Below are 11,192 nucleotides of genomic sequence, written 5' to 3'. Positions count from 1 at the left end.
CCAGTCATTAAACTTCTTAAAATGTTCTGATTGTACTAAAGTTGTTATTACAGTGAGATAAGCACATTGGAACGTCAAAATCACAATGTCATGAAACTTCTTATAATCTGATTTGACTGTACCAAAGTACGTATTTCGGGAGATGGCCACATAGGGACATTAAACTCTCACAGTCATCAAACTTCTTGAAATCTGATGATTGAATTAAATTGCTTGTTTCATTGAGATAATCACATTGGAACATCAAAATCTCACAGCCATTGAAATATGTTGTTGATTTTATTGAAGTGCTTATTTCAGTGAGATAAACATGTTAGAACATCATAATCTCATTCTCATCAAATGTTTTTAAAAATCTGATGCTGATACAGACCATATTAAAGGTCATATCTCACTGGGATAAGCGCACCAGAACATCAAAATTTCTCAATCACTCAAACCTCTTAAAATCTGATAATGATGGTACTAAAGTGCATATCTCCGTGAGGTAAGCACATTAGTGCATCAACACACCTAAGTACATCAAACATCTTCAAATTGGATGGTGGTTGTACTGAAAACGTATCTCTCTGAGATAAATACATCAGCACATTAAAATCCCTAATTCATTCAAACTTCTTAAATCTGCTGCTGATGGTATTGAAATACATATCTCAGTAAGCCACCAATTTTGAACTGCAATTCATTCAAACATCTTAAAATCTGATTATGATCATACAAATGTGCTAATCTCAGTGAGATAAGGACACTGGAACATCAAAACCTCACAGTCATCAAATGACTTCAAATCAGATGCTGATGGAACTAAAGTGCATATCTTAGTAGGATAAGCACACTGGACCATTAAAATCTCTGAGTCATAAAATGTCTTAAAATCTATGGCAATTCTGCTAAAGAGCATGTCTCAGCGAGATGTGCACATTTGAAAATCAAAATCTCTGGGTCCGTAAAAGTTCTTATAATCTGAAGCTGATGGTACTAAAGTGCATTATCTCAGTGAGATAAGAACATTGGAACATCAAAATCTGAAAGTCATTAAATGTCTTCAAATCACATGCGGATAGTACTAAAGTGCAGGAATAATAAGATGTAGAGCTGGATGAACACAGCAGGCCAAGCAGCATCAGAGGAGCAGGAAGGCTGACATTTCGGGAAGGGTCTAGGCCCAAAATGTCAGCCTTCCTGCTCCTCTGATGCTGCTTGGCCTGCTGTGTTCATCCAGCTCTACACCTTGTTATGTCAGATTCTTCAGCATCTGCAGTTCCTACTATCTCTGAAGCAATTTTAACCCCAGTACTAAAGTGCATATTTCATTGGGATAAACACACTGAAACATCAAAATCTCTCAGACTGTCAACTTCTTAAAATCTAGTGCTGATGTTACTAAAGTGCATATCTCACTGATGTAATGACTTTAGAATATCAAAGCCTGTCAGTGAAAAGCCTCTTATAATCTGATGGTGATAGTACTAAAGTGCATATCTCAGTGAGATAAGCAGAGTTGAACATCAAAACCTTTCTGTCCATCAAACTTTGTTCAAATCAGATGCTGTTGGAACTAAAATGCATATCTCGCTCAAATAAGCACATTGGCACATTAAAATCCCTAGGTCTATTAAAACTCTTAAAATCTGCAGCAGATGGTACTGAAATGCATATCTCAGTCAAATAAGCAGACTTGAAGAGCAAAACATACAATTCAATCAACCTTCTTGGAATGTGTTGTAGATCATACTTCAGTGCATATCGCAATGGGATAAGTGCACTGGAACATCAAAACCTCTCAGTCATCAAACTTCTTCAAGTCTCATGCTGATGGTACTGAAATGAGCCTCAGTGATTTGTGCACATTGGCACATTTAACTTGGCCAATTGACCTAGCCTGCACATCTTTGGACTGTGGGAGGAAACCCATGCAGACATGGAGAGAATGTGCAATCTCCACACAGACAGTTGCCCGACGGTGGAAATGAACCCGGATCCCTGGTGCTGTGTGGTAGCGGTACTAACCACTGAGCCACCATGCTGCCCCAAAAATTTACTTGGGTCTCTGGATTAACAGTGCAGTGATAATACGTCAATGTCATTGCCTCCCCTCTGTAAATCTCAGTGAGATAAGCAACTTTGAACTGCAAAACATTCAATTCAACCAAACTCCTTAAAATTTAATACAGATCATACTAAAGTGCATATCTCTGTAAGATAAGGACATTGGAACATCAAAAGCTCTCAGTCACTCAAACTTCTTAAAATCTGATGCTGATGCGACTAAAATGCATATCTCAGTGAGATAAGCCCATTGGAACATCAAAATCTCACCGTCCATTGAAATTCTTCAAATCGAATGTGGGCAGTACTAAAAACACATTTCTCGCATCTAAATCCCTAGTTCCATCAAACATCTTGAAATCTGGTCAGGATCATGCTGAAATGCATAACTCAGTGAGCTAAGCACGTTGGCACATCAAAATCTCCAACTCAACTAAATTTCTTAAAATCTGATGTGAACGCTACAAGAGAGTATATCTCAGTGAGATAAGCATCATTGAACAGTAGAATGTCCAATTCGATCAAATTTCATAAATGCTGTTGCAAATCATACAAAAGTACATATCTCGGCATATCATAACCGGCAATTCAACCAAACATCTTGAAATCTGATTTACGTCACACTAAATTATCTCGGAGATATAAGCAACTTTGCACACCAAAAAAACAACATTTCTAGAAACTTCTTAAAGTATAACATAGATCATTCTATAGTGCATATCTCACTCAGAGAAATGATCAATTTTGCAAATCAAAATAGTTCAATCCCACTTCTTGAAATCTGATAATGAAATGTGAGGCTGGATGAACACAGCAGGCCCAGCAGCATCTCAGGAGCACAAAAGCTGACGCTTCGGGCCTAGACCCTTCATCAGAGAGGGGGATGGGGTGAGGGTTCTGGAATAAATAGGGAGAGAGGGGGAGGGGGATCGAAGATGGAGAGAAAAGAAGATAGGTGGAGAGGAGAGTATAGATGGGGAGGTAGGGAGGGGATAGGTCAGTCCAGGGAAGACGGACAGGTCAAGGAGGTGGGATGAGGTTAGTAGGTAGGAAGATCTTGAAATCTGATGTTGACCATGCTGAAGTGCACATCTCACTGAAATAAGAAGATCAGAACATCAAAATCCCAATTCAATCAGACTACTTAAAATCTGATGTTGACCATACTAAAGTGCATATTTCAGTGAGGTAAGCATCCTGGCACATTGAAATTTACATTTCCAACAGTGAGCAGAGAGTCTTATGCTATTTAAGTGCATATATTAGTGAGATAAAGCCACGTTGCACATCAAAATAACAAATTGAATCAGACTTCTTAAAATTTAATGTTGATCATAATAAAGTGCATATCTCAGTGAAATATACAGATTGGCACATTGAAACTTCCATTTCAATCAGACTTCTTGAAATCTGATGTAGTTCATACTAAAGTGCAAATCTCGGTGAGATAGGTAACATTGAACATCAGATACCACATTTCTTGCAGACTTCTTAAAATCTAATGTAGCTCATACTAAAGTTCATATACCATGGAGATAAGCAGGCTGCCACGTCAAAACCTCCAATTCAATCACACTTCTTGAAATCTAATTCAGATCATAATGAAGTGCACATCTCAGTGAGGAAAGTACATTAGCACAGCAAAGTCTCCAGTTCAATCAAGTTTCTTAAAGTCTGATGTAGATCATACTAAAGTACATTTCTCCATTAGATACGCACACTGGCACATCAAAATCTCCAACTCAATCAAATGTCTTAACTCTGATGCTCATGTTACTAACACCTGAAAAAGGAATCAGGCTCCGAAAGCTTGTGTTTTCAAATAAAAGTATTGAACTATAACCCGGTGTTGTGTGATTTCTGACTATTATACTAAAAAACATTTTTTTTCAGTGTGCCAAGCATCACTGAACATCAAAATGTCCAATTCAATATATTTCTGATTCAAATTATGCTAATATGCATATATCAGCAAGATAAGCAACATTGCACATCAAGAAACACATTCTTTGGTAACTTATTAAAATGTAATGTTAATCATATTAAAGTGCATATCTCAGAGATATAAGCAGCCTTGCACATCAAAAACAACATATCTGGAAACTTAAAATCGAACATACACCACACTAAACTGCATATCTCCCTGAAGTGAGCAGGTTGGCAATTCAAAATCTCCAATTCAATCACACTTGTTGAAATCTGACTGAAATGCATATCTCACAGAGAAAAGCACATTGCCACATCAAAATCTCAAATTCAGTCAAACCACTTAAAATCTGATGTTGACCATAGTGAAATAGATACGTCAGCGAGGGGTAAGCACCTTAGCACATCAAAGTATCCATTTCCACCAAATTACTTTCAGCATTAAGCACATGCTACTAAAGTGGATATCTCAGTGGGCTAAGCAAACTTCAACATCAAAATAACTCATTCAATCACAATTCCTACATTCCAATGCATATTATAGTAAAGTGCACATCCCAGTGAGATAAGCATCATTGCACATCCAAAGGAATAATTTGAATCACAGTTTAAAATCTAATCTAGATCATATGACATTGCATATCCCACTTGGATAAGCAGATAGGCACATCAAAATCTGCATTTCAATGAGACTTCTTTGAAATCTGATATGTTTCATGCAAAAGTGCACAACCTCAGTGAGATAAGCACCTTGGCAAACCAAATTTACATTTCTACCAAACTTCTTAAAAGCTGGTATGGATTATACTAATATAACAAGGTGTAGAGCTGGATGAACACAGCAGGCCAAGCAGCATCAGAGGAACAAGAAAGTTTGACGTTTCGGGTTGGGACCCTTCTTCAGAAATGGGGGAGGGGAAGGGGATTCTGAAATAAATAGGGAGATGGGGGAGGCAGATAGAAGATGGATAAAGGAGAAGATAGGGTGAGAGGAGACACACAGGTCAAAGAGGTGGGGTTAGAGCCAGTGAAGGTGAATGTAGGTGGGAAGGTAGGGAGGGATAGGTCAGTCCAGGGAGGACGGACAGGTCAAGGAGGCAGGATGAGGTTAGTGGGTAGGAGATGGCGGTGGGGCTTGAGGTGGGAGGAATGGTTAGGGAGACGGGGACTAGCTGGGCTGGTTTTGGGATGTGGTCGGGGGAGGAGCAATTTTGTGCTGGGAAGCATTGGTTCTAACCCCACCTCTTTGACCTGTCTGTCTCCTCTCACCTGATAGTCTCTCTTATCCATCTTCTATCCGCCTCCCCCCAGTCACCCTATTTATTTCAGAATCCCCTTCCCCTCCACATTTCTGAAGAAGGGTCCCGACCCAAAATGTCAAACATTCCTGCTCTTCTGATGCTACTTGGTCTGCTGTGTTCATCCAGCTTCACACCATGTTATCTCAGATTCACCAGCATCTCCTACTATCTCTATGGATGCAATAAGCAGATTGGTACATAAAAGCCTCCAACCCCATCATACTCCTAATTTAGATCATAATGATGTGCATATCTCACTGATATATGCAGACTGCCACATCAAAAATTCAAATTCAACCAAACTACTTAAAGTCTGATGTTGACAATGGTGAAGTGCATATCTCAGCAACTTGGCACATCAAAATCTTCAACTAAATCGACTTTCTTAAATTCTGGTGCAGATCACACTAAAGTATATATCTTGGTTAGATAAGCAGATTGGCACATCAAACCGTCCAATTCAATGAAACATTTTGAAATCTAATTTAGATCTTACCAAAGTGCATATCTCAGAGAGCTATGCAACTTTGCACGCCAAAGACAACATTGTTGGAAACTTCTTAAAATTTAATGTAGATCATTCCGAAGTGTATAACTCAGAGAGATGAGCAACTTTGCAAATCAAAAATTCCAATTCAATCACAGTTCTTGAATTCTGATGTAGATCATACTGAGTTGCATTTCTCACTAATATAGGCACATTGCCACATCAGAATCTCAAATTCAATCAAACAACTTAAAATCTGCTGTTGACCATACTGAAGTCCATACCTCACTGAGATAAGCAGATCAGCACACTATAACTTCCAATTCAATCAGACATCTTGAAATCTGATACACTTATTACGAGAAACTCAACCTCAGTATGATAAACTCCTCTATATATGCAAATCTTCAATTCAAACAATACTATAATCTATTATATATTACTACTATATATTATAGGGTGGCACGGTGGGTCACAGTGCCAGGGACCGGGTTCGATTCCAGCTTTGGGCAACTGTCTGTGCGGAGTTTGCACATTCTCTCTGTGTCTGCGTGGGTTTCCTCTGGGTGCTCCAGTTTCCTCCCACAGACCAAAGATGTGTGGGCTAGGTGGATTGGCCATGCTAAATTGCCCGTAGTGTTCAGGGGTGTGTGGGTTATAGGGGGATGGGTCTGGGTGGGATACTCTAAAGGGTGGTGTGGACTTGTTGGCCGAAGGGCCTGTTTCCACACTGTAGGAAATCTAATCTATTTAAAACCTGATGCAGATGCTGCTTAAGTGCATATCTCAGTGAGCTAAACAACTTTGAGCAGCAAAGTATACAATTCAGTTAAACAACTTAAATTCTGATGTAGATCCTACTAAAATGCAAATCTCAGTAAGATAAGAAAACTACATTTCCTGCAATTTTCTGAAAATCTGACATTCATTTATCTTACTGAGTTATGCAGTTTACTAGCATCCACAATAGGTTGAAAGAATATACAAACATTTTGGTCAACTCTTCTACAAATGTTGGTTTTAATGTGCAACATTGCTTATCTAACCAAGTTAAGCAATTCAGACATATGTGCTACAGACATTAAGAATATGTCAGCACTTCGAAGAACTTTGCTACAAATGTTGATATTCATGTGTAAGTTGTTTATGTCACTGACTTTTGCACCTAGTAATATGTGCAATGGTCATTAGGAATATGCCAGCGGTTTGGCGAACCTTGCTAGAAATGTTGATTTCAATATGAAAAGATGCTGATCTCACCGAATCAAGCATTTTTGTAGCAGTATGCTGGCACTTTGGAGAACTTTGCTGGAAATGTTGATTTTAATGTGCAACGGGGGTAATCTCAGAGTTATGCAGTTTACTAGCATCTACAATAGGTTGAAAAAATATGCAAGAATTTTGGATAATTTTTCGACAAATGTTAGCTTTAATGCGCAAAGTTGCTATCTCACAGAGCTGTATAGTAACGTGTAGTATGGATAGTAAGAATATGGTAATTTCACTGTACACACGGAGTTATGAATTACTAACATCTACAACAGATAGTAAGAGTATGCCAGCACTTTTAACAACATTGCTGCAAGTATTAATTTTAATATGCAGAGGTGTTATCCTTCTGATTTATGCATTTTAGTAACATGTACAACAGTCATTAAGAATATGCAAGCACTTTGGAGAACTTTGTTGGAAATGTTGCTTTTAATGTGCAGATGTCTTTATCTCACTGCTACAGAATGTAAGAATATGCAATCATTTCAGATAGCATTGCGACAAATGTTTGTTATAATGGTGAATGTGCATTCCTCACCAAGTTTTGCAATTTAGTAACATCTACAACAGATGTTAAGAACCTGACAGTACTTTGAAGAACTTTGCTGAAAACGATCATTTTACTGTACAAAGGTGCTAACACACCGAGTTATGCAGTCGTTATTACCACATCGGATTTTAAGAACATGCCAGTATTTGGAGAACATTGCTAGAAATGCTGATTTCAATGGCAAAGCTGCTTATCTCACTGAATTATGCAGTTTGCTAACATCTAAAACGGGCTGTAAACATGCCAGCACTTTGAGACCTTTGCTGGAAATATTGATTTTGAAGTGGAAATGCTTTTCCCCAACTACCTTGTGCACTTTAGCTTATCTATGATAGATTTTAAGATCATGCCGGCATTTTTGAAAACTTTGATAAAAATATTGATTTAAATCTGCAATGGTGATTTTCCACCGAGTTGTGCAGTTTTGTAAAATGCACAACAGCTTGGAAGGATGTGACAGCATTTTGGATAACGTTGCTATATATTAGTTTAATGCAGATGTGCATATCTCACCAAATTATGCAGTTAAGTAACAACAACAAGAGACTTTAAGAATATGCCTGCGGTTTGGAGAAGTCTGCTAGAAATGCTGATTGTAATGTGCAAAGGCACATAGTTCACTGAGGTATGCAGTTTTCTAACATCTACAATAGATTGGAAGTAGATGCAAGCCAGTTCAAGAGCCTGGCTACAATTGATTCTTTTAATGTGAAATGGTGCTTATCTCACCGAGATAAGTAATTTGCTAACATCTACAACAGACTCTACATAGATGCTATCATTTTTGGGAACTTTTCTAGAAATCTTAATATTACTATTCCACAGTGCTAATCTCAGTCAGCCACATTTATCAACATCTCTAACAGATTTTAGGAATATGCCTGCACTTTGTAGAAGGTGATCGAAAGAATGTTGCAGAACTTCGCCCAAATGTTGAATCTATCGTGCATAGATGCTTCAATTCATGCAGATTTGCAGCATCCACAACAGATTGTAAAAATATGCCAGCATTTTAGACAACATTCCCAGAAGTGTTCATTTTAATGTGCAACGGTGCTTTTCTCACTGAGGTGTGCAGTGAAATAACAGCTAGAACAGATTTCATGAATATGCCAGCACTTTGGAGAACTTTGTTGGAACTATTGATTAAGCAGTTATCTCACCGAGTTATACAGTTTTGTAGCTGCTACAACTGATTTTAAGAATGTAAAGGTATGCCAGCACTTTGGAGGTCTTTGCCAGAAATGTTTGTTTGAATGTGTGAATGTTCTTATCTCAGAGTTATGCAGGTTAGAAACACCGACTGCAGATATTAAGAATATGGCATCTCTTTGGAGAACTTTGCTAGAAATGTTACTTTAAATCCGCAAATGTGTTTATCTCACTGAGTTATGCAGTATTGCAACATGTAGAACAGATTTCAAGAATGCGCCAGCACTTTGCATAGCTTTGCTGGAAATGTTGATTTTCATATGCCAGGGTGCTTACCTCGCCGAGTTTTGCAGTTTAGTATCATCTACAACAGATTGTGTGAACATGCCATCACTTCCGAGATCTTTTGCTAGAAAGCTTGATTTTAATGTGCAAATGTTCTTAGCTAACCATGTTCTGCACTTCATCTACATCCACAACAGATTTTAAGAGCATGCCAGCAGTTTTGAGAACTTTGTTACAAATGTGGATTTAAATCTGCAATGTTTCCCTTACCGAATTATGCATCTTTGTAGCATCTACAACAGATTGTGAGAATGTGAAAGCATTTTGGATAACGTTGCTAACAAACGTTAGTTTTAATGTATCTCACAAGGTTTGCAGTTATCTAACATTAACGGTAGTTTTTACTAATATACCAGCATTTTGGAAAACTTAGCTGGAAATGTTGATTTTAATGTACAAAGGTGCTTATCTCACTGTGTTGTGCAGTTCACTAATGTCTACAACACTTTGTAAGAATATCCAAGCATTTTGGATAACCTGGCTGCAAACGGTTGTGTTAAGTGAAACGGTGCTTATATAACTGATTTATGCAATTTACAAACATATACAATGGATTGTACGTATATGCCACCATTTTCAGGAACTTTGCTATAAATTATGATTTTAATGTGCCACAGCGTTTATCACACTGAGTTTTGCAGTTAAGTGATGTCTACAACAAATTGTAAGAATATGCCAGCACTTTGGAGAACATTGCAAGAAATCCACTGAATCCCAAAGTATGGTAATAGGCCATTCAGCCCAAGAAGAGTTCACCGGCTCTCTGAAGAGTATCCCACCCAGACCCACTCCCCTGTGTCCCTGTAACTCTGCATTTCCCCTAGCTAATCCACCTAACCTAACCTAATCCCTGGATACTATGGGCAATTTAGTATGGCCAATCAACCTCATCTGCAATTCCTTGCACTGTGGCGGGAAACTGGAGCACCCAGAAGAAACACACATTGACACAGAGAATGTGCAAACTCCACACAGTCACCCAAGGCTGCAATTGAACCCGGGACCCTGGCACTGTGAGGCAACAGTGCTAACTGCTGAGCAGTGCAAACATTTTTCTCCAATCGCATTGTGCACTTTAGCAGCATCTACAACAGATTTGATGAATATGCCAGCATATTCGAAAACTTTGATAGAAACGTTGGTTTAAATCTGCAGTGGTATTTTTTGTACTGAGTTATGCAGTTTTGTCTACAACAGTTTGAAAGAATGTGCAAGCATTTTGAGCAACATTGCAATCAATGTTAGTTTTAAATTGCAGCTATGCATGTGTCACCAAGTTATGCAGTTAAATAACAACCACAACTGATTTTAAGAATATGCCAGCATTTTGGAGAACTTTGCTAGAAATGTTAATTCTAATGTGCAAAGGTGGTTATCTGACTGAGTTATGCAGTTTTCTAACATTGACAATAGATTGTAAGTATATGCAAACATTTTGGATAATCTGGCTACAAATGTTTTTTTTTAATGGGTCTGGGCAGCACAGTGACTAGCACTGCTGCCTCACAACACCAGGGACCCAGGTTTGATTCCAGCCTTGGACGACTCTGTGTGGAGTTTGCATGTTCTCCCTGAGTCTGTCTGGGTTTCTCACTGATTATGCAGCGTCGTATCATCTACGATTTTATATAGCAAAAATTTGGAGACATTTGCTAAAAATGTTGATTTTAATATGTATGCCAGACCAGATAAATATGTCACTTTTTTTTTCTCTAAAGAATGATAATGGATAATTTATTTCACAACAAACATGACAATTAACAGCAACTAAAGGTTTTCATCAGGCTAGACTTTTATTGAATTAAGCTTTACTACCTGTCATCGTGGAACTCAAGGCCATGTTCCAAGAATGGTCCAGTGGCAGTACCACTGCCTCTCAGTACCTTCTCATGCTGACTGGGATGCTAAAATAGGCAAATGTTAAAGTGTATAGAAATATTCTAACATTAATCTAAGACCATCTAAAATTCAACAAAGAAAAACAAGCTTTAAAAAAAAACAATTAGGGCGGCACAGTGGTTAGCACTGCACCCTCACAGCATCAGGGACCTGGGTTCGATTCCAGCCTTGGGTAACTGTCTGTGTGGAATTTGCATATTCTCCCCATGTC

At 38.3% G+C, this 11,192-nt stretch overlaps 1 protein-coding gene across 1 annotated transcript in view; it reads right to left on the bottom strand.

Annotated features, from left to right (window-relative positions):
* Positions 1–1,235: 1,235 nt before the first annotated feature.
* Positions 1,236–11,192, bottom strand: part of LOC125449049 (zinc finger protein Xfin-like) — a 99,449-nt gene continuing 89,492 nt past the window's right edge. Inside the window, exons 13-14 of the mRNA XM_059641840.1 lie at positions 10,898–10,986; positions 1,236–3,145 (exon numbers count right to left, since the gene is read on the bottom strand). The gene's annotated coding sequence lies outside the window, so the exon portion shown is untranslated. The remainder of the gene's footprint in view (positions 3,146–10,897; positions 10,987–11,192) is intronic.

Source organism: Stegostoma tigrinum, chromosome 43 (genome assembly GCF_030684315.1).
Source record: "Stegostoma tigrinum isolate sSteTig4 chromosome 43, sSteTig4.hap1, whole genome shotgun sequence".
Taxonomy (NCBI): domain Eukaryota; kingdom Metazoa; phylum Chordata; class Chondrichthyes; order Orectolobiformes; family Stegostomatidae; genus Stegostoma; species Stegostoma tigrinum.
Note: the sequence above shows the minus strand (reverse complement) of the source record. Positions and strands in the feature narration are given on the sequence as shown.